The sequence below is a fragment of the Patella vulgata genome, chromosome 2 (assembly GCF_932274485.2).
Source record: "Patella vulgata chromosome 2, xgPatVulg1.2, whole genome shotgun sequence".
NCBI classification, from domain to species: domain Eukaryota; kingdom Metazoa; phylum Mollusca; class Gastropoda; family Patellidae; genus Patella; species Patella vulgata.
Genome location: NC_065880.2, coordinates 18944871 through 18961350, shown reverse-complemented (window position 1 = coordinate 18961350; position 16480 = coordinate 18944871). Strand labels below are relative to the sequence as shown.

The window sequence follows — 16480 nt, the reverse complement described above, 5'->3', positions numbered from 1 at the left end:
TCCGCCGAAAATTGGTTTCTTTTCAAAAAACTAGGCGTCTACAGCACCCGGTGTTCCCAGGCGGTCAGCCATCCAAGTACTGACCGGGCCCGACGTTGCTTAACTTCAGTGATCGGACGAGAACTGGTGTTTTCAACGTGGTGTGGCCGTAGACGAGCGAAGGTGAATAAAACCCGTAGTTATTTTTACTCAAATTCTTTCTGTATCTTTTTTCCCCCGGGGCGGAGGGGGGGGGGGAGCTAATGTTATGCCAAAGAAGACGTACAATGGCCTGAAGTGCGGAAAATTGATTTTTAGTTGAAACAATCGGGAAAAAAGGCGTCTACAGCACCCGGTGTTCCCAGGCGGTCACCCATCCAAGTACTAACCGGGCCCGACGTTGCTTAACTTCAGTGATCGGACGAGAACTGGTGTTTTCAACGTGGTATGGCCGTAGACGAGAGAAGACGAATAAAACCCGTAGTTATTCCAAACTCAAGTCCGCCGAAAATTGGTTTCTTTTCAAAAAAACTAGGCGTCTACAGCACCCGGTGTTCCCAGGCGGTCACCCATCCAAGTACTGACCGGGCCCGACGTTGCTTAACTTCAGTGATCGGACGAGAACTGGTGTTTTCAACGTGGTGTGGCCGTAGACGAGAGAAGGCGAATAAAACCCGTAGTTATGCTTAACTCAAGTCCGCCGAAAATTGGTTTCTTTTCAAAAAACTAGGCGTCTACAGCACCCGGTGTTCCCAGGCGGTCACCCATCCAAGTACTGACCGGGCCCGACGTTGCTTAACTTCAGTGATCGGACGAGAACTGGTGTTTTCAACGTGGTGTGGCCGTAGACGAGCGAAGGTGAATAAAACCCGTAGTTATTTTTACTCAAATTCTTTCTGTATCTTTTTTCCCCCGGGGCGGAGGGGGGGGGAGCTAATGTTATGCCAAAGAAGACGTACAATGGCCTGAAGTGCGGAAAATTGATTTTTAGTTGAAACAATCGGGAAAAAAGGCGTCTACAGCACCCGGTGTTCCCAGGCGGTCACCCATCCAAGTACTAACCGGGCCCGACGTTGCTTAACTTCAGTGATCGGACGAGAACTGGTGTTTTCAACGTGGTATGGCCGTAGACGAGAGAAGACGAATAAAACCCGTAGTTATTCCAAACTCAAGTCCGCCGAAAATTGGTTTCTTTTCAAAAAAACTAGGCGTCTACAGCACCCGGTGTTCCCAGGCGGTCACCCATCCAAGTACTGACCGGGCCCGACGTTGCTTAACTTCAGTGATCGGACGAGAACTGGTGTTTTCAACGTGGTGTGGCCGTAGACGAGAGAAGGCGAATAAAACCCGTAGTTATGCTTAACTCAAGTCCGCCGAAAATTGGTTTCTTTTCAAAAAACTAGGCGTCTACAGCACCCGGTGTTCCCAGGCGGTCACCCATCCAAGTACTGACCGGGCCCGACGTTGCTTAACTTCAGTGATCGGACGAGAACTGGTGTTTTCAACGTGGTGTGGCCGTAGACGAGCGAAGGTGAATAAAACCCGTAGTTATTTTTACTCAAATTCTTTCTGTATCTTTTTTCCCCCGGGGCGAGGTAATGTTATGCCAAAGAAGACGTACAATGGCCTGAAGTGCGGAAAATTGATTTTTAGTTGAAACAATCGGGAAAAAAGGCGTCTTCAGCACCCGGTGTTCCCAGGCGGTCACCCATCCAAGTACTAACCGGGCCCGACGTTGCTTAACTTCAGTGATCGGACGAGAACTGGTGGTTTCAACGTGGTATGGCCGTAGACGAGAGAAGACGAATAAAACCCGTAGTTATTCCAAACTCAAGTCCGCCGAAAATTGGTTTCTTTTCAAAAAAACTAGGCGTCTACAGCACCCGGTGTTCCCAGGCGGTCACCCATCCAAGTACTGACCGGGCCCGACGTTGCTTAACTTCAGTGATCGGACGAGAACTGGTGTTTTCAACGTGGTGTGGCCGTAGACGAGAGAAGGCGAATAAAACCCGTAGTTATGCTTAACTCAAGTCCGCCGAAAATTGGTTTCTTTTCAAAAAACTAGGCGTCTACAGCACCCGGTGTTCCCAGGCGGTCACCCATCCAAGTACTGACCGGGCCCGACGTTGCTTAACTTCAGTGATCGGACGAGAACTGGTGTTTTCAACGTGGTGTGGCCGTAGACGAGCGAAGGTGAATAAAACCCGTAGTTATTTTTACTCAAATTCTTTCTGTATCTTTTTTCCCCCGGGGCGGAGGGGGGGGGAGCTAATGTTATGCCAAAGAAGACGTACAATGGCCTGAAGTGCGGAAAATTGATTTTTAGTTGAAACAATCGGGAAAAAAGGCGTCTACAGCACCCGGTGTTCCCAGGCGGTCACCCATCCAAGTACTAACCGGGCCCGACGTTGCTTAACTTCAGTGATCGGACGAGAACTGGTGTTTTCAACGTGGTATGGCCGTAGACGAGAGAAGACGAATAAAACCCGTAGTTATTCCAAACTCAAGTCCGCCGAAAATTGGTTTCTTTTCAAAAAAACTAGGCGTCTACAGCACCCGGTGTTCCCAGGCGGTCACCCATCCAAGTACTGACCGGGCCCGACGTTGCTTAACTTCAGTGATCGGACGAGAACTGGTGTTTTCAACGTGGTGTGGCCGTAGACGAGAGAAGGCGAATAAAACCCGTAGTTATGCTTAACTCAAGTCCGCCGAAAATTGGTTTCTTTTCAAAAAACTAGGCGTCTACAGCACCCGGTGTTCCCAGGCGGTCACCCATCCAAGTACTGTCCGGGCCCGACGTTGCTTAACTTCAGTGATCGGACGAGAACTGGTGTTTTCAACGTGGTGTGGCCGTAGACGAGCGAAGGTGAATAAAACCCGTAGTTATTTTTACTCAAATTCTTTCTGTATCTTTTTTCCCCCGGGGCGGAGGGGGGGGGGGAGCTAATGTTATGCCAAAGAAGACGTACAATGGCCTGAAGTGCGGAAAATTGATTTTTAGTTGAAACAATCGGGAAAAAAGGCGTCTACAGCACCCGGTGTTCCCAGGCGGTCACCCATCCAAGTACTAACCGGGCCCGACGTTGCTTAACTTCAGTGATCGGACGAGAACTGGTGTTTTCAACGTGGTATGGCCGTAGACGAGAGAAGACGAATAAAACCCGTAGTTATTCCAAACTCAAGTCCGCCGAAAATTGGTTTCTTTTCAAAAAAACTAGGCGTCTACAGCACCCGGTGTTCCCAGGCGGTCACCCATCCAAGTACTGACCGGGCCCGACGTTGCTTAACTTCAGTGATCGGACGAGAACTGGTGTTTTCAACGTGGTGTGGCCGTAGACGAGAGAAGGCGAATAAAACCCGTAGTTATGCTTAACTCAAGTCCGCCGAAAATTGGTTTCTTTTCAAAAAACTAGGCGTCTACAGCACCCGGTGTTCCCAGGCGGTCACCCATCCAAGTACTGACCGGGCCCGACGTTGCTTAACTTCAGTGATCGGACGAGAACTGGTGTTTTCAACGTGGTGTGGCCGTAGACGAGCGAAGGTGAATAAAACCCGTAGTTATTTTTACTCAAATTCTTTCTGTATCTTTTTTCCCCCGGGGCGGAGGGGGGGGGGAGCTAATGTTATGCCAAAGAAGACGTACAATGGCCTGAAGTGCGGAAAATTGATTTTTAGTTGAAACAATCGGGAACAAAGGCGTCTACAGCACCCGGTGTTCCCAGGCGGTCACCCATCCAAGTACTAACCGGGCCCGACGTTGCTTAACTTCAGTGATCGGACGAGAACTGGTGTTTTCAACGTGGTATGGCCGTAGACGAGAGAAGACGAATAAAACCCGTAGTTATTCCAAACTCAAGTCCGCCGAAAATTGGTTTCTTTTCAAAAAAACTAGGCGTCTACAGCACCCGGTGTTCCCAGGCGGTCACCCTTCCAAGTACTGACCGGGCCCGACGTTGCTTAACTTCAGTGATCGGACGAGAACTGGTGTTTTCAACGTGGTGTGGCCGTAGACGAGAGAAGGCGAATAAAACCCGTAGTTATGCTTAACTCAAGTCCGCCGAAAATTGGTTTCTTTTCAAAAAACTAGGCGTCTACAGCACCCGGTGTTCCCAGGCGGTCACCCATCCAAGTACTGACCGGGCCCGACGTTGCTTAACTTCAGTGATCGGACGAGAACTGGTGTTTTCAACGTGGTGTGGCCGTAGACGAGCGAAGGTGAATAAAACCCGTAGTTATTTTTACTCAAATTCTTTCTGTATCTTTTTTCCCCCGGGGCGGAGGGGGGGGGGGAGCTAATGTTATGCCAAAGAAGACGTACAATGGCCTGAAGTGCGGAAAATTGATTTTTAGTTGAAACAATCGGGAAAAAAGGCGTCTACAGCACCCGGTGTTCCCAGGCGGTCACCCATCCAAGTACTAACCGGGCCCGACGTTGCTTAACTTCAGTGATCGGACGAGAACTGGTGTTTTCAACGTGGTATGGCCGTAGACGAGAGAAGACGAATAAAACCCGTAGTTATTCCAAACTCAAGTCCGCCGAAAATTGGTTTCTTTTCAAAAAAACTAGGCGTCTACAGCACCCGGTGTTCCCAGGCGGTCACCCATCCAAGTACTGACCGGGCCCGACGTTGCTTAACTTCAGTGATCGGACGAGAACTGGTGTTTTCAACGTGGTGTGGCCGTAGACGAGAGAAGGCGAATAAAACCCGTAGTTATGCTTAACTCAAGTCCGCCGAAAATTGGTTTCTTTTCAAAAAACTAGGCGTCTACAGCACCCGGTGTTCCCAGGCGGTCACCCATCCAAGTACTGACCGGGCCCGACGTTGCTTAACTTCAGTGATCGGACGAGAACTGGTGTTTTCAACGTGGTGTGGCCGTAGACGAGCGAAGGTGAATAAAACCCGTAGTTATTTTTACTCAAATTCTTTCTGTATCTTTTTTCCCCCGGGGCGGAGGGGGGGGGGGAGCTAATGTTATGCCAAAGAAGACGTACAATGGCCTGAAGTGCGGAAAATTGATTTTTAGTTGAAACAATCGGGAAAAAGGGCGTCTACAGCACCCGGTGTTCCCAGGCGGTCACCCATCCAAGTACTAACCGGGCCCGACGTTGCTTAACTTCAGTGATCGGACGAGAACTGGTGTTTTCAACGTGGTATGGCCGTAGACGAGAGAAGACGAATAAAACCCGTAGTTATTCCAAACTCAAGTCCGCCGAAAATTGGTTTCTTTTCAAAAAAACTAGGCGTCTACAGCACCCGGTGTTCCCAGGCGGTCACCCATCCAAGTACTGACCGGGCCCGACGTTGCTTAACTTCAGTGATCGGACGAGAACTGGTGTTTTCAACGTGGTGTGGCCGTAGACGAGAGAAGGCGAATAAAACCCGTAGTTATGCTTAACTCAAGTCCGCCGAAAATTGGTTTCTTTTCAAAAAACTAGGCGTCTACAGCACCCGGTGTTCCCAGGCGGTCACCCATCCAAGTACTGACCGGGCCCGACGTTGCTTAACTTCAGTGATCGGACGAGAACTGGTGTTTTCAACGTGGTGTGGCCGTAGACGAGCGAAGGTGAATAAAACCCGTAGTTATTTTTACTCAAATTCTTTCTGTATCTTTTTTCCCCCGGGGCGGAGGGGGGGGGGTGAGCTAATGTTATGCCAAAGAAGACGTACAATGGCCTGAAGTGCGGAAAATTGATTTTTAGTTGAAACAATCGGGAAAAAAGGCGTCTACAGCACCCGGTGTTCCCAGGCGGTCACCCATCCAAGTACTAACCGGGCCCGACGTTGCTTAACTTCAGTGATCGGACGAGAACTGGTGTTTTCAACGTGGTATGGCCGTAGACGAGAGAAGACGAATAAAACCCGTAGTTATTCCAAACTCAAGTCCGCCGAAAATTGGTTTCTTTTCAAAAAAACTAGGCGTCTACAGCACCCGGTGTTCCCAGGCGGTCACCCATCCAAGTACTGACCGGGCCCGACGTTGCTTAACTTCAGTGATCGGACGAGAACTGGTGTTTTCAACGTGGTGTGGCCGTAGACGAGAGAAGGCGAATAAAACCCGTAGTTATGCTTAACTCAAGTCCGCCGAAAATTGGTTTCTTTTCAAAAAACTAGGCGTCTACAGCACCCGGTGTTCCCAGGCGGTCACCCATCCAAGTACTGACCGGGCCCGACGTTGCTTAACTTCAGTGATCGGACGAGAACTGGTGTTTTCAACGTGGTGTGGCCGTAGACGAGCGAAGGTGAATAAAACCCGTAGTTATTTTTACTCAAATTCTTTCTGTATCTTTTTTCCCCCGGGGCGGAGGGGGGGGGGGAGCTAATGTTATGCCAAAGAAGACGTACAATGGCCTGAAGTGCGGAAAATTGATTTTTAGTTGAAACAATCGGGAAAAAAGGCGTCTACAGCACCCGGTGTTCCCAGGCGGTCACCCATCCAAGTACTAACCGGGCCCGACGTTGCTTAACTTCAGTGATCGGACGAGAACTGGTGTTTTCAACGTGGTATGGCCGTAGACGAGAGAAGACGAATAAAACCCGTAGTTATTCCAAACTCAAGTCCGCCGAAAATTGGTTTCTTTTCAAAAAAACTAGGCGTCTACAGCACCCGGTGTTCCCAGGCGGTCACCCATCCAAGTACTGACCGGGCCCGACGTTGCTTAACTTCAGTGATCGGACGAGAACTGGTGTTTTCAACGTGGTGTGGCCGTAGACGAGAGAAGGCGAATAAAACCCGTAGTTATGCTTAACTCAAGTCCGCCGAAAATTGGTTTCTTTTCAAAAAACTAGGCGTCTACAGCACCCGGTGTTCCCAGGCGGTCACCCATCCAAGTACTGACCGGGCCCGACGTTGCTTAACTTCAGTGATCGGACGAGAACTGGTGTTTTCAACGTGGTGTGGCCGTAGACGAGCGAAGGTGAATAAAACCCGTAGTTATTTTTACTCAAATTCTTTCTGTATCTTTTTTCCCCCGGGGCGGAGGGGGGGGGGAGCTAATGTTATGCCAAAGAAGACGTACAATGGCCTGAAGTGCGGAAAATTGATTTTTAGTTGAAACAATCGGGAAAAAAGGCGTCTACAGCACCCGGTGTTCCCAGGCGGTCACCCATCCAAGTACTAACCGGGCCCGACGTTGCTTAACTTCAGTGATCGGACGAGAACTGGTGTTTTCAACGTGGTATGGCCGTAGACGAGAGAAGACGAATAAAACCCGTAGTTATTCCAAACTCAAGTCCGCCGAAAATTGGTTTCTTTTCAAAAAAACTAGGCGTCTACAGCACCCGGTGTTCCCAGGCGGTCACCCATCCAAGTACTGACCGGGCCCGACGTTGCTTAACTTCAGTGATCGGACGAGAACTGGTGTTTTCAACGTGGTGTGGCCGTAGACGAGAGAAGGCGAATAAAACCCGTAGTTATGCTTAACTCAAGTCCGCCGAAAATTGGTTTCTTTTCAAAAAACTAGGCGTCTACAGCACCCGGTGTTCCCAGGCGGTCACCCATCCAAGTACTGACCGGGCCCGACGTTGCTTAACTTCAGTGATCGGACGAGAACTGGTGTTTTCAACGTGGTGTGGCCGTAGACGAGCGAAGGTGAATAAAACCCGTAGTTATTTTTACTCAAATTCTTTCTGTATCTTTTTTCCCCCGGGGCGGATGGGGGGGGGGGAGCTAATGTTATGCCAAAGAAGACGTACAATGGCCTGAAGTGCGGAAAATTGATTTTTAGTTGAAACAATCGGGAAAAAAGGCGTCTACAGCACCCGGTGTTCCCAGGCGGTCACCCATCCAAGTACTAACCGGGCCCGACGTTGCTTAACTTCAGTGATCGGACGAGAACTGGTGTTTTCAACGTGGTATGGCCGTAGACGAGAGAAGACGAATAAAACCCGTAGTTATTCCAAACTCAAGTCCGCCGAAAATTGGTTTCTTTTCAAAAAAACTAGGCGTCTACAGCACCCGGTGTTCCCAGGCGGTCACCCATCCAAGTACTGACCGGGCCCGACGTTGCTTAACTTCAGTGATCGGACGAGAACTGGTGTTTTCAACGTGGTGTGGCCGTAGACGAGAGAAGGCGAATAAAACCCGTAGTTATGCTTAACTCAAGTCCGCCGAAAATTGGTTTCTTTTCAAAAAACTAGGCGTCTACAGCACCCGGTGTTCCCAGGCGGTCACCCATCCAAGTACTGACCGGGCCCGACGTTGCTTAACTTCAGTGATCGGACGAGAACTGGTGTTTTCAACGTGGTGTGGCCGTAGACGAGCGAAGGTGAATAAAACCCGTAGTTATTTTTACTCAAATTCTTTCTGTATCTTTTTTCCCCCGGGGCGGAGGGGGGGGAGCTAATGTTATGCCAAAGAAGACGTACAATGGCCTGAAGTGCGGAAAATTGATTTTTAGTTGAAACAATCGGGAAAAAAGGCGTCTACAGCACCCGGTGTTCCCAGGCGGTCACCCATCCAAGTACTAACCGGGCCCGACGTTGCTTAACTTCAGTGATCGGACGAGAACTGGTGTTTTCAACGTGGTATGGCCGTAGACGAGAGAAGACGAATAAAACCCGTAGTTATTCCAAACTCAAGTCCGCCGAAAATTGGTTTCTTTTCAAAAAAAACTAGGCGTCTACAGCACCCGGTGTTCCCAGGCGGTCACCCATCCAAGTACTGACCGGGCCCGACGTTGCTTAACTTCAGTGATCGGACGAGAACTGGTGTTTTCAACGTGGTGTGGCCGTAGACGAGAGAAGGCGAATAAAACCCGTAGTTATGCTTAACTCAAGTCCGCCGAAAATTGGTTTCTTTTCAAAAAACTAGGCGTCTACAGCACCCGGTGTTCCCAGGCGGTCACCCATCCAAGTACTGACCGGGCCCGACGTTGCTTAACTTCAGTGATCGGACGAGAACTGGTGTTTTCAACGTGGTGTGGCCGTAGACGAGCGAAGGTGAATAAAACCCGTAGTTATTTTTACTCAAATTCTTTCTGTATCTTTTTTCCCCCGGGGCGGAGGGGGGGGGGGAGCTAATGTTATGCTAAAGAAGACGTACAATGGCCTGAAGTGCGGAAAATTGATTTTTAGTTGAAACAATCGGGAAAAAAGGCGTCTACAGCACCCGGTGTTCCCAGGCGGTCACCCATCCAAGTACTAACCGGGCCCGACGTTGCTTAACTTCAGTGATCGGACGAGAACTGGTGTTTTCAACGTGGTATGGCCGTAGACGAGAGAAGACGAATAAAACCCGTAGTTATTCCAAACTCAAGTCCGCCGAAAATTGGTTTCTTTTCAAAAAAACTAGGCGTCTACAGCACCCGGTGTTCCCAGGCGGTCACCCATCCAAGTACTGACCGGGCCCGACGTTGCTTAACTTCAGTGATCGGACGAGAACTGGTGTTTTCAACGTGGTGTGGCCGTAGACGAGAGAAGGCGAATAAAACCCGTAGTTATGCTTAACTCAAGTCCGCCGAAAATTGGTTTCTTTTCAAAAAACTAGGCGTCTACAGCACCCGGTGTTCCCAGGCGGTCACCCATCCAAGTACTGACCGGGCCCGACGTTGCTTAACTTCAGTGATCGGACGAGAACTGGTGTTTTCAACGTGGTGTGGCCGTAGACGAGCGAAGGTGAATAAAACCTGTAGTTATTTTTACTCAAATTCTTTCTGTATCTTTTTTCCCCCGGGGCGGAGGGGGGGGGGAGCTAATGTTATGCCAAAGAAGACGTACAATGGCCTGAAGTGCGGAAAATTGATTTTTAGTTGAAACAATCGGGAAAAAAGGCGTCTACAGCACCCGGTGTTCCCAGGCGGTCACCCATCCAAGTACTAACCGGGCCCGACGTTGCTTAACTTCAGTGATCGGACGAGAACTGGTGTTTTCAACGTGGTATGGCCGTAGACGAGAGAAGACGAATAAAACCCGTAGTTATTCCAAACTCAAGTCCGCCGAAAATTGGTTTCTTTTCAAAAAAACTAGGCGTCTACAGCACCCGGTGTTCCCAGGCGGTCACCCATCCAAGTACTGACCGGGCCCGACGTTGCTTAACTTCAGTGATCGGACGAGAACTGGTGTTTTCAACGTGGTGTGGCCGTAGACGAGAGAAGGCGAATAAAACCCGTAGTTATGCTTAACTCAAGTCCGCCGAAAATTGGTTTCTTTTCAAAAAACTAGGCGTCTACAGCACCCGGTGCTCCCAGGCGGTCACCCATCCAAGTACTGACCGGGCCCGACGTTGCTTAACTTCAGTGATCGGACGAGAACTGGTGTTTTCAACGTGGTGTGGCCGTAGACGAGCGAAGGTGAATAAAACCCGTAGTTATTTTTACTCAAATTCTTTCTGTATCTTTTTTCCCCCGGGGCGGAGGGGGGGGGGGAGCTAATGTTATGCCAAAGAAGACGTACAATGGCCTGAAGTGCGGAAAATTGATTTTTAGTTGAAACAATCGGGAAAAAAGGCGTCTACAGCACCCGGTGTTCCCAGGCGGTCACCCATCCAAGTACTAACCGGGCCCGACGTTGCTTAACTTCAGTGATCGGACGAGAACTGGTGTTTTCAACGTGGTATGGCGGTAGACGAGAGAAGACGAATAAAACCCGTAGTTATTCCAAACTCAAGTCCGCCGAAAATTGGTTTCTTTTCAAAAAAACTAGGCGTCTACAGCACCCGGTGTTCCCAGGCGGTCACCCATCCAAGTACTGACCGGGCCCGACGTTGCTTAACTTCAGTGATCGGACGAGAACTGGTGTTTTCAACGTGGTGTGGCCGTAGACGAGAGAAGGCGAATAAAACCCGTAGTTATGCTTAACTCAAGTCCGCCGAAAATTGGTTTCTTTTCAAAAAACTAGGCGTCTACAGCACCCGGTGTTCCCAGGCGGTCACCCATCCAAGTACTGACCGGGCCCGACGTTGCTTAACTTCAGTGATCAGACGAGAACTGGTGTTTTCAACGTGGTGTGGCCGTAGACGAGCGAAGGTGAATAAAACCCGTAGTTATTTTTACTCAAATTCTTTCTGTATCTTTTTTCCCCCGGGGCGGAGGGGGGGGGGGAGCTAATGTTATGCCAAAGAAGACGTACAATGGCCTGAAGTGCGGAAAATTGATTTTTAGTTGAAACAATCGGGAAAAAAGGCGTCTACAGAACCCGGTGTTCCCAGGCGGTCAACCATCCAAGTACTAACCGGGCCCGACGTTGCTTAACTTCAGTGATCGGACGAGAACTGGTGTTTTCAACGTGGTATGGCCGTAGACGAGAGAAGACGAATAAAACCCGTAGTTATTCCAAACTCAAGTCCGCCGAAAATTGGTTTCTTTTCAAAAAAACTAGGCGTCTACAGCACCCGGTGTTCCCAGGCGGTCACCCATCCAAGTACTGACCGGGCCCGACGTTGCTTAACTTCAGTGATCGGACGAGAACTGGTGTTTTCAACGTGGTGTGGCCGTAGACGAGAGAAGGCGAATAAAACCCGTAGTTATGCTTAACTCAAGTCCGCCGAAAATTGGTTTCTTTTCAAAAAACTAGGCGTCTACAGCACCCGGTGTTCCCAGGCGGTCACCCATCCAAGTACTGACCGGGCCCGACGTTGCTTAACTTCAGTGATCGGACGAGAACTGGTGTTTTCAACGTGGTGTGGCCGTAGACGAGCGAAGGTGAATAAAACCCGTAGTTATTTTTACTCAAATTCTTTCTGTATCTTTTTTCCCCCGGGGCGGAGGGGGGGGGGAGCTAATGTTATGCCAAAGAAGACGTACAATGGCCTGAAGTGCGGAAAATTGATTTTTAGTTGAAACAATCGGGAAAAAAGGCGTCTACAGCACCCGGTGTTCCCAGGCGGTCACCCATCCAAGTACTAACCGGGCCCGACGTTGTTTAACTTCAGTGATCGGACGAGAACTGGTGTTTTCAACGTGGTATGGCCGTAGACGAGAGAAGACGAATAAAACCCGTAGTTATTCCAAACTCAAGTCCGCCGAAAATTGGTTTCTTTTCAAAAAAACTAGGCGTCTACAGCACCCGGTGTTCCCAGGCGGTCACCCATCCAAGTACTGACCGGGCCCGACGTTGCTTAACTTCAGTGATCGGACGAGAACTGGTGTTTTCAACGTGGTGTGGCCGTAGACGAGAGAAGGCGAATAAAACCCGTAGTTATGCTTAACTCAAGTCCGCCGAAAATTGGTTTCTTTTCAAAAAACTAGGCGTCTACAGCACCCGGTGTTCCCAGGCGGTCACCCATCCAAGTACTGACCGGGCCCGACGTTGCTTAACTTCAGTGATCGGACGAGAACTGGTGTTTTCAACGTGGTGTGGCCGTAGACGAGCGAAGGTGAATAAAACCCGTAGTTATTTTTACTCAAATTCTTTCTGTATCTTTTTTCCCCCGGGGCGGAGGGGGGGGGGGAGCTAATGTTATGCCAAAGAAGACGTACAATGGCCTGAAGTGCGGAAAATTGATTTTTAGTTGAAACAATCGGGAAAAAAGGCGTCTACAGCACCCGGTGTTCCCAGGCGGTCACCCATCCAAGTACTAACCGGGCCCGACGTTGCTTAACTTCAGTGATCGGACGAGAACTGGTGTTTTCAACGTGGTATGGCCGTAGACGAGAGAAGACGAATAAAACCCGTAGTTATTCCAAACTCAAGTCCGCCGAAAATTGGTTTCCTTTTCAAAAAAACTAGGCGTCTACAGCACCCGGTGTTCCCAGGCGGTCACCCATCCAAGTACTGACCGGGCCCGACGTTGCTTAACTTCAGTGATCGGACGAGAACTGGTGTTTTCAACGTGGTGTGGCCGTAGACGAGAGAAGGCGAATAAAACCCGTAGTTATGCTTAACTCAAGTCCGCCGAAAATTGGTTTCTTTTCAAAAAACTAGGCGTCTACAGCACCCGGTGTTCCCAGGCGGTCACCCATCCAAGTACTGACCGGGCCCGACGTTGCTTAACTTCAGTGATCGGACGAGAACTGGTGTTTTCAACGTGGTGTGGCCGTAGACGAGCGAAGGTGAATAAAACCCGTAGTTATTTTTACTCAAATTCTTTCTGTATCTTTTTTCCCCCGGGGCGGAGGGGGGGGGGAGCTAATGTTATGCCAAAGAAGACGTACAATGGCCTGAAGTGCGGAAAATTGATTTTTAGTTGAAACAATCGGGAAAAAAGGCGTCTACAGCACCCGGTGTTCCCAGGCGGTCACCCATCCAAGTACTAACCGGGCCCGACGTTGCTTAACTTCAGTGATCGGACGAGAACTGGTGTTTTCAACGTGGTATGGCCGTAGACGAGAGAAGACGAATAAAACCCGTAGTTATTCCAAACTCAAGTCCGCCGAAAATTGGTTTCTTTTCAAACAAACTAGGCGTCTACAGCACCCGGTGTTCCCAGGCGGTCACCCATCCAAGTACTGACCGGGCCCGACGTTGCTTAACTTCAGTGATCGGACGAGAACTGGTGTTTTCAACGTGGTGTGGCCGTAGACGAGAGAAGGCGAATAAAACCCGTAGTTATGCTTAACTCAAGTCCGCCGAAAATTGGTTTCTTTTCAAAAAACTAGGCGTCTACAGCACCCGGTGTTCCCAGGCGGTCACCCATCCAAGTACTGACCGGGCCCGACGTTGCTTAACTTCAGTGATCGGACGAGAACTGGTGTTTTCAACGTGGTGTGGCCGTAGACGAGCGAAGGTGAATAAAACCCGTAGTTATTTTTACTCAAATTCTTTCTGTATCTTTTTTCCCCCGGGGCGGAGGGGGGGGGGGGAGCTAATGTTATGCCAAAGAAGACGTACAATGGCCTGAAGTGCGGAAAATTGATTTTTAGTTGAAACAATCGGGAAAAAAGGCGTCTACAGCACCCGGTGTTCCCAGGCGGTCACCCATCCAAGTACTAACCGGGCCCGACGTTGCTTAACTTCAGTGATCGGACGAGAACTGGTGTTTTCAACGTGGTATGGCCGTAGACGAGAGAAGACGAATAAAACCCGTAGTTATTCCAAACTCAAGTCCGCCGAAAATTGGTTTCTTTTCAAAAAAACTAGGCGTCTACAGCACCCGGTGTTCCCAGGCGGTCACCCATCCAAGTACTGACCGGGCCCGACGTTGCTTAACTTCAGTGATCGGACGAGAACTGGTGTTTTCAACGTGGTGTGGCCGTAGACGAGAGAAGGCGAATAAAACCCGTAGTTATGCTTAACTCAAGTCCGCCGAAAATTGGTTTCTTTTCAAAAAACTAGGCGTCTACAGCACCCGGTGTTCCCAGGCGGTCACCCATCCAAGTACTGACCGGGCCCGACGTTGCTTAACTTCAGTGATCGGACGAGAACTGGTGTTTTCAACGTGGTGTGGCCGTAGACGAGCGAAGGTGAATAAAACCCGTAGTTATTTTTACTCAAATTCTTTCTGTATCTTTTTTCCCCCGGGGCGGAGGGGGGGGGGGAGCTAATGTTATGCCAAAGAAGACGTACAATGGCCTGAAGTGCGGAAAATTGATTTTTAGTTGAAACAATCGGGAAAAAAGGCGTCTACAGCACCCGGTGTTCCCAGGCGGTCACCCATCCAAGTACTAACCGGGCCCGACGTTGCTTAACTTCAGTGATCGGACGAGAACTGGTGTTTTCAACGTGGTATGGCCGTAGACGAGAGAAGACGAATAAAACCCGTAGTTATTCCAAACTCAAGTCCGCCGAAAATTGGTTTCTTTTCAAAAAAACTAGGCGTCTACAGCACCCGGTGTTCCCAGGCGGTCACCCATCCAAGTACTGACCGGGCCCGACGTTGCTTAACTTCAGTGATCGGACGAGAACTGGTGTTTTCAACGTGGTGTGGCCGTAGACGAGAGAAGGCGAATAAAACCCGTAGTTATGCTTAACTCAAGTCCGCCGAAAATTGGTTTCTTTTCAAAAAACTAGGCGTCTACAGCACCCGGTGTTCCCAGGCGGTCACCCATCCAAGTACTGACCGGGCCCGACGTTGCTTAACTTCAGTGATCGGACGAGAACTGGTGTTTTCAACGTGGTGTGGCCGTAGACGAGCGAAGGTGAATAAAACCCGTAGTTATTTTTACTCAAATTCTTTCTGTATCTTTTTTCCCCCGGGGCGGAGGGGGGGGGGGGAGCTAATGTTATGCTAAAGAAGACGTACAATGGCCTGAAGTGCGGAAAATTGATTTTTAGTTGAAACAATCGGGAAAAAAGGCGTCTACAGCACCCGGTGTTCCCAGGCGGTCACCCATCCAAGTACTAACCGGGCCCGACGTTGCTTAACTTCAGTGATCGGACGAGAACTGGTGTTTTCAACGTGGTATGGCCGTAGACGAGAGAAGACGAATAAAACCCGTAGTTATTCCAAACTCAAGTCCGCCGAAAATTGGTTTCTTTTCAAAAAAACTAGGCGTCTACAGCACCCGGTGTTCCCAGGCGGTCACCCATCCAAGTACTGACCGGGCCCGACGTTGCTTAACTTCAGTGATCGGACGAGAACTGGTGTTTTCAACGTGGTGTGGCCGTAGACGAGAGAAGGCGAATAAAACCCGTAGTTATGCTTAACTCAAGTCCGCCGAAAATTGGTTTCTTTTCAAAAAACTAGGCGTCTACAGCACCCGGTGTTCCCAGGCGGTCACCCATCCAAGTACTGACCGGGCCCGACGTTGCTTAACTTCAGTGATCGGACGAGAACTGGTGTTTTCAACGTGGTGTGGCCGTAGACGAGCGAAGGTGAATAAAACCTGTAGTTATTTTTACTCAAATTCTTTCTGTATCTTTTTTCCCCCGGGGCGGAGGGGGGGGGGGAGCTAATGTTATGCCAAAGAAGACGTACAATGGCCTGAAGTGCGGAAAATTGATTTTTAGTTGAAACAATCGGGAAAAAAGGCGTCTACAGCACCCGGTGTTCCCAGGCGGTCACCCATCCAAGTACTAACCGGGCCCGACGTTGCTTAACTTCAGTGATCGGACGAGAACTGGTGTTTTCAACGTGGTATGGCCGTAGACGAGAGAAGACGAATAAAACCCGTAGTTATTCCAAACTCAAGTCCGCCGAAAATTGGTTTCTTTTCAAAAAAACTAGGCGTCTACAGCACCCGGTGTTCCCAGGCGGTCACCCATCCAAGTACTGACCGGGCCCGACGTTGCTTAACTTCAGTGATCGGACGAGAACTGGTGTTTTCAACGTGGTGTGGCCGTAGACGAGAGAAGGCGAATAAAACCCGTAGTTATGCTTAACTCAAGTCCGCCGAAAATTGGTTTCTTTTCAAAAAACTAGGCGTCTACAGCACCCGGTGCTCCCAGGCGGTCACCCATCCAAGTACTGACCGGGCCCGACGTTGCTTAACTTCAGTGATCGGACGAGAACTGGTGTTTTCAACGTGGTGTGGCCGTAGACGAGCGAAGGTGAATAAAACCCGTAGTTATTTTTACTCAAATTCTTTCTGTATCTTTTTTCCCCCGGGGCGGAGGGGGGGGGGAGCTAATGTTATGCCAAAGAAGACGTACAATGGCCTGAAGTGCGGAAAATTGATTTTTAGTTG

At 49.7% G+C, this 16480-nt stretch overlaps 73 non-coding genes across 73 annotated transcripts; all 73 read right to left on the bottom strand.

The window, feature by feature from the left end:
• Nucleotides 1-35: 35 nt before the first annotated feature.
• Nucleotides 36-154, bottom strand: LOC130011614 (5S ribosomal RNA). The gene has a single exon (XR_008786921.1). It is a non-coding gene; the product is annotated as a 5S ribosomal RNA (ribosomal RNA).
• A 165-nt stretch (nt 155-319) lies between these two features.
• LOC130011882 (5S ribosomal RNA) lies at nt 320-438 on the bottom strand. The gene has a single exon (XR_008787196.1). It is a non-coding gene; the product is annotated as a 5S ribosomal RNA (ribosomal RNA).
• Nucleotides 439-515: 77 nt separating this feature from the next.
• Nucleotides 516-634, bottom strand: LOC130011547 (5S ribosomal RNA). Its single transcript, XR_008786854.1, has one exon. It is a non-coding gene; the product is annotated as a 5S ribosomal RNA (ribosomal RNA).
• Nucleotides 635-710: 76 nt separating this feature from the next.
• On the bottom strand, nt 711-829 carry LOC130011546 (5S ribosomal RNA). Its single transcript, XR_008786853.1, has one exon. It is a non-coding gene; the product is annotated as a 5S ribosomal RNA (ribosomal RNA).
• Nucleotides 830-992: 163 nt separating this feature from the next.
• LOC130011881 (5S ribosomal RNA) lies at nt 993-1111 on the bottom strand. The gene has a single exon (XR_008787195.1). It is a non-coding gene; the product is annotated as a 5S ribosomal RNA (ribosomal RNA).
• A 77-nt stretch (nt 1112-1188) lies between these two features.
• LOC130011545 (5S ribosomal RNA) lies at nt 1189-1307 on the bottom strand. The gene has a single exon (XR_008786852.1). It is a non-coding gene; the product is annotated as a 5S ribosomal RNA (ribosomal RNA).
• Nucleotides 1308-1383: 76 nt separating this feature from the next.
• LOC130011544 (5S ribosomal RNA) lies at nt 1384-1502 on the bottom strand. Its single transcript, XR_008786851.1, has one exon. It is a non-coding gene; the product is annotated as a 5S ribosomal RNA (ribosomal RNA).
• A 152-nt stretch (nt 1503-1654) lies between these two features.
• Nucleotides 1655-1773, bottom strand: LOC130011592 (5S ribosomal RNA). The gene has a single exon (XR_008786900.1). It is a non-coding gene; the product is annotated as a 5S ribosomal RNA (ribosomal RNA).
• Nucleotides 1774-1850: 77 nt separating this feature from the next.
• Nucleotides 1851-1969, bottom strand: LOC130011543 (5S ribosomal RNA). The gene has a single exon (XR_008786850.1). It is a non-coding gene; the product is annotated as a 5S ribosomal RNA (ribosomal RNA).
• Nucleotides 1970-2045: 76 nt separating this feature from the next.
• Nucleotides 2046-2164, bottom strand: LOC130011542 (5S ribosomal RNA). Its single transcript, XR_008786849.1, has one exon. It is a non-coding gene; the product is annotated as a 5S ribosomal RNA (ribosomal RNA).
• A 163-nt stretch (nt 2165-2327) lies between these two features.
• On the bottom strand, nt 2328-2446 carry LOC130011880 (5S ribosomal RNA). The gene has a single exon (XR_008787194.1). It is a non-coding gene; the product is annotated as a 5S ribosomal RNA (ribosomal RNA).
• A 77-nt stretch (nt 2447-2523) lies between these two features.
• LOC130011541 (5S ribosomal RNA) lies at nt 2524-2642 on the bottom strand. Its single transcript, XR_008786848.1, has one exon. It is a non-coding gene; the product is annotated as a 5S ribosomal RNA (ribosomal RNA).
• A 76-nt stretch (nt 2643-2718) lies between these two features.
• LOC130011571 (5S ribosomal RNA) lies at nt 2719-2837 on the bottom strand. The gene has a single exon (XR_008786879.1). It is a non-coding gene; the product is annotated as a 5S ribosomal RNA (ribosomal RNA).
• Nucleotides 2838-3002: 165 nt separating this feature from the next.
• On the bottom strand, nt 3003-3121 carry LOC130011879 (5S ribosomal RNA). Its single transcript, XR_008787193.1, has one exon. It is a non-coding gene; the product is annotated as a 5S ribosomal RNA (ribosomal RNA).
• A 77-nt stretch (nt 3122-3198) lies between these two features.
• Nucleotides 3199-3317, bottom strand: LOC130011539 (5S ribosomal RNA). Its single transcript, XR_008786846.1, has one exon. It is a non-coding gene; the product is annotated as a 5S ribosomal RNA (ribosomal RNA).
• A 76-nt stretch (nt 3318-3393) lies between these two features.
• LOC130011538 (5S ribosomal RNA) lies at nt 3394-3512 on the bottom strand. The gene has a single exon (XR_008786845.1). It is a non-coding gene; the product is annotated as a 5S ribosomal RNA (ribosomal RNA).
• Nucleotides 3513-3676: 164 nt separating this feature from the next.
• Nucleotides 3677-3795, bottom strand: LOC130011878 (5S ribosomal RNA). Its single transcript, XR_008787192.1, has one exon. It is a non-coding gene; the product is annotated as a 5S ribosomal RNA (ribosomal RNA).
• A 77-nt stretch (nt 3796-3872) lies between these two features.
• LOC130011603 (5S ribosomal RNA) lies at nt 3873-3991 on the bottom strand. The gene has a single exon (XR_008786910.1). It is a non-coding gene; the product is annotated as a 5S ribosomal RNA (ribosomal RNA).
• A 76-nt stretch (nt 3992-4067) lies between these two features.
• On the bottom strand, nt 4068-4186 carry LOC130011537 (5S ribosomal RNA). The gene has a single exon (XR_008786844.1). It is a non-coding gene; the product is annotated as a 5S ribosomal RNA (ribosomal RNA).
• Nucleotides 4187-4351: 165 nt separating this feature from the next.
• Nucleotides 4352-4470, bottom strand: LOC130011877 (5S ribosomal RNA). The gene has a single exon (XR_008787191.1). It is a non-coding gene; the product is annotated as a 5S ribosomal RNA (ribosomal RNA).
• A 77-nt stretch (nt 4471-4547) lies between these two features.
• Nucleotides 4548-4666, bottom strand: LOC130011536 (5S ribosomal RNA). The gene has a single exon (XR_008786843.1). It is a non-coding gene; the product is annotated as a 5S ribosomal RNA (ribosomal RNA).
• A 76-nt stretch (nt 4667-4742) lies between these two features.
• LOC130011535 (5S ribosomal RNA) lies at nt 4743-4861 on the bottom strand. The gene has a single exon (XR_008786842.1). It is a non-coding gene; the product is annotated as a 5S ribosomal RNA (ribosomal RNA).
• A 165-nt stretch (nt 4862-5026) lies between these two features.
• On the bottom strand, nt 5027-5145 carry LOC130011876 (5S ribosomal RNA). Its single transcript, XR_008787190.1, has one exon. It is a non-coding gene; the product is annotated as a 5S ribosomal RNA (ribosomal RNA).
• A 77-nt stretch (nt 5146-5222) lies between these two features.
• Nucleotides 5223-5341, bottom strand: LOC130011534 (5S ribosomal RNA). The gene has a single exon (XR_008786841.1). It is a non-coding gene; the product is annotated as a 5S ribosomal RNA (ribosomal RNA).
• A 76-nt stretch (nt 5342-5417) lies between these two features.
• On the bottom strand, nt 5418-5536 carry LOC130011533 (5S ribosomal RNA). Its single transcript, XR_008786840.1, has one exon. It is a non-coding gene; the product is annotated as a 5S ribosomal RNA (ribosomal RNA).
• A 166-nt stretch (nt 5537-5702) lies between these two features.
• On the bottom strand, nt 5703-5821 carry LOC130011874 (5S ribosomal RNA). Its single transcript, XR_008787188.1, has one exon. It is a non-coding gene; the product is annotated as a 5S ribosomal RNA (ribosomal RNA).
• Nucleotides 5822-5898: 77 nt separating this feature from the next.
• On the bottom strand, nt 5899-6017 carry LOC130011532 (5S ribosomal RNA). Its single transcript, XR_008786839.1, has one exon. It is a non-coding gene; the product is annotated as a 5S ribosomal RNA (ribosomal RNA).
• A 76-nt stretch (nt 6018-6093) lies between these two features.
• Nucleotides 6094-6212, bottom strand: LOC130011531 (5S ribosomal RNA). The gene has a single exon (XR_008786838.1). It is a non-coding gene; the product is annotated as a 5S ribosomal RNA (ribosomal RNA).
• A 165-nt stretch (nt 6213-6377) lies between these two features.
• Nucleotides 6378-6496, bottom strand: LOC130011873 (5S ribosomal RNA). The gene has a single exon (XR_008787187.1). It is a non-coding gene; the product is annotated as a 5S ribosomal RNA (ribosomal RNA).
• Nucleotides 6497-6573: 77 nt separating this feature from the next.
• LOC130011530 (5S ribosomal RNA) lies at nt 6574-6692 on the bottom strand. The gene has a single exon (XR_008786837.1). It is a non-coding gene; the product is annotated as a 5S ribosomal RNA (ribosomal RNA).
• A 76-nt stretch (nt 6693-6768) lies between these two features.
• LOC130011528 (5S ribosomal RNA) lies at nt 6769-6887 on the bottom strand. The gene has a single exon (XR_008786835.1). It is a non-coding gene; the product is annotated as a 5S ribosomal RNA (ribosomal RNA).
• A 164-nt stretch (nt 6888-7051) lies between these two features.
• LOC130011872 (5S ribosomal RNA) lies at nt 7052-7170 on the bottom strand. Its single transcript, XR_008787186.1, has one exon. It is a non-coding gene; the product is annotated as a 5S ribosomal RNA (ribosomal RNA).
• A 77-nt stretch (nt 7171-7247) lies between these two features.
• LOC130011527 (5S ribosomal RNA) lies at nt 7248-7366 on the bottom strand. The gene has a single exon (XR_008786834.1). It is a non-coding gene; the product is annotated as a 5S ribosomal RNA (ribosomal RNA).
• Nucleotides 7367-7442: 76 nt separating this feature from the next.
• Nucleotides 7443-7561, bottom strand: LOC130011526 (5S ribosomal RNA). The gene has a single exon (XR_008786833.1). It is a non-coding gene; the product is annotated as a 5S ribosomal RNA (ribosomal RNA).
• Nucleotides 7562-7727: 166 nt separating this feature from the next.
• LOC130011871 (5S ribosomal RNA) lies at nt 7728-7846 on the bottom strand. Its single transcript, XR_008787185.1, has one exon. It is a non-coding gene; the product is annotated as a 5S ribosomal RNA (ribosomal RNA).
• A 77-nt stretch (nt 7847-7923) lies between these two features.
• On the bottom strand, nt 7924-8042 carry LOC130011525 (5S ribosomal RNA). The gene has a single exon (XR_008786832.1). It is a non-coding gene; the product is annotated as a 5S ribosomal RNA (ribosomal RNA).
• Nucleotides 8043-8118: 76 nt separating this feature from the next.
• On the bottom strand, nt 8119-8237 carry LOC130011524 (5S ribosomal RNA). The gene has a single exon (XR_008786831.1). It is a non-coding gene; the product is annotated as a 5S ribosomal RNA (ribosomal RNA).
• A 162-nt stretch (nt 8238-8399) lies between these two features.
• On the bottom strand, nt 8400-8518 carry LOC130011870 (5S ribosomal RNA). The gene has a single exon (XR_008787184.1). It is a non-coding gene; the product is annotated as a 5S ribosomal RNA (ribosomal RNA).
• Nucleotides 8519-8596: 78 nt separating this feature from the next.
• LOC130011523 (5S ribosomal RNA) lies at nt 8597-8715 on the bottom strand. Its single transcript, XR_008786830.1, has one exon. It is a non-coding gene; the product is annotated as a 5S ribosomal RNA (ribosomal RNA).
• A 76-nt stretch (nt 8716-8791) lies between these two features.
• On the bottom strand, nt 8792-8910 carry LOC130011522 (5S ribosomal RNA). Its single transcript, XR_008786829.1, has one exon. It is a non-coding gene; the product is annotated as a 5S ribosomal RNA (ribosomal RNA).
• A 165-nt stretch (nt 8911-9075) lies between these two features.
• On the bottom strand, nt 9076-9194 carry LOC130011869 (5S ribosomal RNA). Its single transcript, XR_008787183.1, has one exon. It is a non-coding gene; the product is annotated as a 5S ribosomal RNA (ribosomal RNA).
• Nucleotides 9195-9271: 77 nt separating this feature from the next.
• Nucleotides 9272-9390, bottom strand: LOC130011521 (5S ribosomal RNA). Its single transcript, XR_008786828.1, has one exon. It is a non-coding gene; the product is annotated as a 5S ribosomal RNA (ribosomal RNA).
• Nucleotides 9391-9466: 76 nt separating this feature from the next.
• Nucleotides 9467-9585, bottom strand: LOC130011520 (5S ribosomal RNA). The gene has a single exon (XR_008786827.1). It is a non-coding gene; the product is annotated as a 5S ribosomal RNA (ribosomal RNA).
• A 164-nt stretch (nt 9586-9749) lies between these two features.
• On the bottom strand, nt 9750-9868 carry LOC130011868 (5S ribosomal RNA). Its single transcript, XR_008787182.1, has one exon. It is a non-coding gene; the product is annotated as a 5S ribosomal RNA (ribosomal RNA).
• A 77-nt stretch (nt 9869-9945) lies between these two features.
• Nucleotides 9946-10064, bottom strand: LOC130011519 (5S ribosomal RNA). Its single transcript, XR_008786826.1, has one exon. It is a non-coding gene; the product is annotated as a 5S ribosomal RNA (ribosomal RNA).
• Nucleotides 10065-10140: 76 nt separating this feature from the next.
• On the bottom strand, nt 10141-10259 carry LOC130011588 (5S ribosomal RNA). Its single transcript, XR_008786896.1, has one exon. It is a non-coding gene; the product is annotated as a 5S ribosomal RNA (ribosomal RNA).
• Nucleotides 10260-10424: 165 nt separating this feature from the next.
• On the bottom strand, nt 10425-10543 carry LOC130011570 (5S ribosomal RNA). Its single transcript, XR_008786877.1, has one exon. It is a non-coding gene; the product is annotated as a 5S ribosomal RNA (ribosomal RNA).
• Nucleotides 10544-10620: 77 nt separating this feature from the next.
• Nucleotides 10621-10739, bottom strand: LOC130011517 (5S ribosomal RNA). Its single transcript, XR_008786824.1, has one exon. It is a non-coding gene; the product is annotated as a 5S ribosomal RNA (ribosomal RNA).
• A 76-nt stretch (nt 10740-10815) lies between these two features.
• LOC130011575 (5S ribosomal RNA) lies at nt 10816-10934 on the bottom strand. Its single transcript, XR_008786883.1, has one exon. It is a non-coding gene; the product is annotated as a 5S ribosomal RNA (ribosomal RNA).
• A 165-nt stretch (nt 10935-11099) lies between these two features.
• LOC130011610 (5S ribosomal RNA) lies at nt 11100-11218 on the bottom strand. The gene has a single exon (XR_008786917.1). It is a non-coding gene; the product is annotated as a 5S ribosomal RNA (ribosomal RNA).
• A 77-nt stretch (nt 11219-11295) lies between these two features.
• On the bottom strand, nt 11296-11414 carry LOC130011516 (5S ribosomal RNA). The gene has a single exon (XR_008786823.1). It is a non-coding gene; the product is annotated as a 5S ribosomal RNA (ribosomal RNA).
• Nucleotides 11415-11490: 76 nt separating this feature from the next.
• LOC130011515 (5S ribosomal RNA) lies at nt 11491-11609 on the bottom strand. Its single transcript, XR_008786822.1, has one exon. It is a non-coding gene; the product is annotated as a 5S ribosomal RNA (ribosomal RNA).
• Nucleotides 11610-11773: 164 nt separating this feature from the next.
• LOC130011894 (5S ribosomal RNA) lies at nt 11774-11892 on the bottom strand. Its single transcript, XR_008787208.1, has one exon. It is a non-coding gene; the product is annotated as a 5S ribosomal RNA (ribosomal RNA).
• Nucleotides 11893-11969: 77 nt separating this feature from the next.
• LOC130011514 (5S ribosomal RNA) lies at nt 11970-12088 on the bottom strand. The gene has a single exon (XR_008786821.1). It is a non-coding gene; the product is annotated as a 5S ribosomal RNA (ribosomal RNA).
• Nucleotides 12089-12164: 76 nt separating this feature from the next.
• On the bottom strand, nt 12165-12283 carry LOC130011513 (5S ribosomal RNA). Its single transcript, XR_008786820.1, has one exon. It is a non-coding gene; the product is annotated as a 5S ribosomal RNA (ribosomal RNA).
• A 165-nt stretch (nt 12284-12448) lies between these two features.
• On the bottom strand, nt 12449-12567 carry LOC130011867 (5S ribosomal RNA). Its single transcript, XR_008787181.1, has one exon. It is a non-coding gene; the product is annotated as a 5S ribosomal RNA (ribosomal RNA).
• Nucleotides 12568-12645: 78 nt separating this feature from the next.
• Nucleotides 12646-12764, bottom strand: LOC130011512 (5S ribosomal RNA). The gene has a single exon (XR_008786819.1). It is a non-coding gene; the product is annotated as a 5S ribosomal RNA (ribosomal RNA).
• A 76-nt stretch (nt 12765-12840) lies between these two features.
• LOC130011511 (5S ribosomal RNA) lies at nt 12841-12959 on the bottom strand. The gene has a single exon (XR_008786818.1). It is a non-coding gene; the product is annotated as a 5S ribosomal RNA (ribosomal RNA).
• Nucleotides 12960-13123: 164 nt separating this feature from the next.
• On the bottom strand, nt 13124-13242 carry LOC130011866 (5S ribosomal RNA). The gene has a single exon (XR_008787179.1). It is a non-coding gene; the product is annotated as a 5S ribosomal RNA (ribosomal RNA).
• A 77-nt stretch (nt 13243-13319) lies between these two features.
• On the bottom strand, nt 13320-13438 carry LOC130011510 (5S ribosomal RNA). Its single transcript, XR_008786817.1, has one exon. It is a non-coding gene; the product is annotated as a 5S ribosomal RNA (ribosomal RNA).
• Nucleotides 13439-13514: 76 nt separating this feature from the next.
• On the bottom strand, nt 13515-13633 carry LOC130011509 (5S ribosomal RNA). The gene has a single exon (XR_008786816.1). It is a non-coding gene; the product is annotated as a 5S ribosomal RNA (ribosomal RNA).
• Nucleotides 13634-13799: 166 nt separating this feature from the next.
• Nucleotides 13800-13918, bottom strand: LOC130011865 (5S ribosomal RNA). The gene has a single exon (XR_008787178.1). It is a non-coding gene; the product is annotated as a 5S ribosomal RNA (ribosomal RNA).
• A 77-nt stretch (nt 13919-13995) lies between these two features.
• LOC130011508 (5S ribosomal RNA) lies at nt 13996-14114 on the bottom strand. Its single transcript, XR_008786815.1, has one exon. It is a non-coding gene; the product is annotated as a 5S ribosomal RNA (ribosomal RNA).
• A 76-nt stretch (nt 14115-14190) lies between these two features.
• On the bottom strand, nt 14191-14309 carry LOC130011506 (5S ribosomal RNA). The gene has a single exon (XR_008786813.1). It is a non-coding gene; the product is annotated as a 5S ribosomal RNA (ribosomal RNA).
• Nucleotides 14310-14474: 165 nt separating this feature from the next.
• Nucleotides 14475-14593, bottom strand: LOC130011863 (5S ribosomal RNA). Its single transcript, XR_008787176.1, has one exon. It is a non-coding gene; the product is annotated as a 5S ribosomal RNA (ribosomal RNA).
• Nucleotides 14594-14670: 77 nt separating this feature from the next.
• LOC130011505 (5S ribosomal RNA) lies at nt 14671-14789 on the bottom strand. The gene has a single exon (XR_008786812.1). It is a non-coding gene; the product is annotated as a 5S ribosomal RNA (ribosomal RNA).
• A 76-nt stretch (nt 14790-14865) lies between these two features.
• On the bottom strand, nt 14866-14984 carry LOC130011504 (5S ribosomal RNA). Its single transcript, XR_008786811.1, has one exon. It is a non-coding gene; the product is annotated as a 5S ribosomal RNA (ribosomal RNA).
• Nucleotides 14985-15150: 166 nt separating this feature from the next.
• Nucleotides 15151-15269, bottom strand: LOC130011862 (5S ribosomal RNA). The gene has a single exon (XR_008787175.1). It is a non-coding gene; the product is annotated as a 5S ribosomal RNA (ribosomal RNA).
• Nucleotides 15270-15346: 77 nt separating this feature from the next.
• Nucleotides 15347-15465, bottom strand: LOC130011503 (5S ribosomal RNA). The gene has a single exon (XR_008786810.1). It is a non-coding gene; the product is annotated as a 5S ribosomal RNA (ribosomal RNA).
• A 76-nt stretch (nt 15466-15541) lies between these two features.
• LOC130011502 (5S ribosomal RNA) lies at nt 15542-15660 on the bottom strand. Its single transcript, XR_008786809.1, has one exon. It is a non-coding gene; the product is annotated as a 5S ribosomal RNA (ribosomal RNA).
• Nucleotides 15661-15825: 165 nt separating this feature from the next.
• On the bottom strand, nt 15826-15944 carry LOC130011861 (5S ribosomal RNA). Its single transcript, XR_008787173.1, has one exon. It is a non-coding gene; the product is annotated as a 5S ribosomal RNA (ribosomal RNA).
• A 77-nt stretch (nt 15945-16021) lies between these two features.
• LOC130011501 (5S ribosomal RNA) lies at nt 16022-16140 on the bottom strand. The gene has a single exon (XR_008786808.1). It is a non-coding gene; the product is annotated as a 5S ribosomal RNA (ribosomal RNA).
• A 76-nt stretch (nt 16141-16216) lies between these two features.
• On the bottom strand, nt 16217-16335 carry LOC130011587 (5S ribosomal RNA). Its single transcript, XR_008786895.1, has one exon. It is a non-coding gene; the product is annotated as a 5S ribosomal RNA (ribosomal RNA).
• Between the last annotated feature and the right edge of the window lie 145 nt (nt 16336-16480).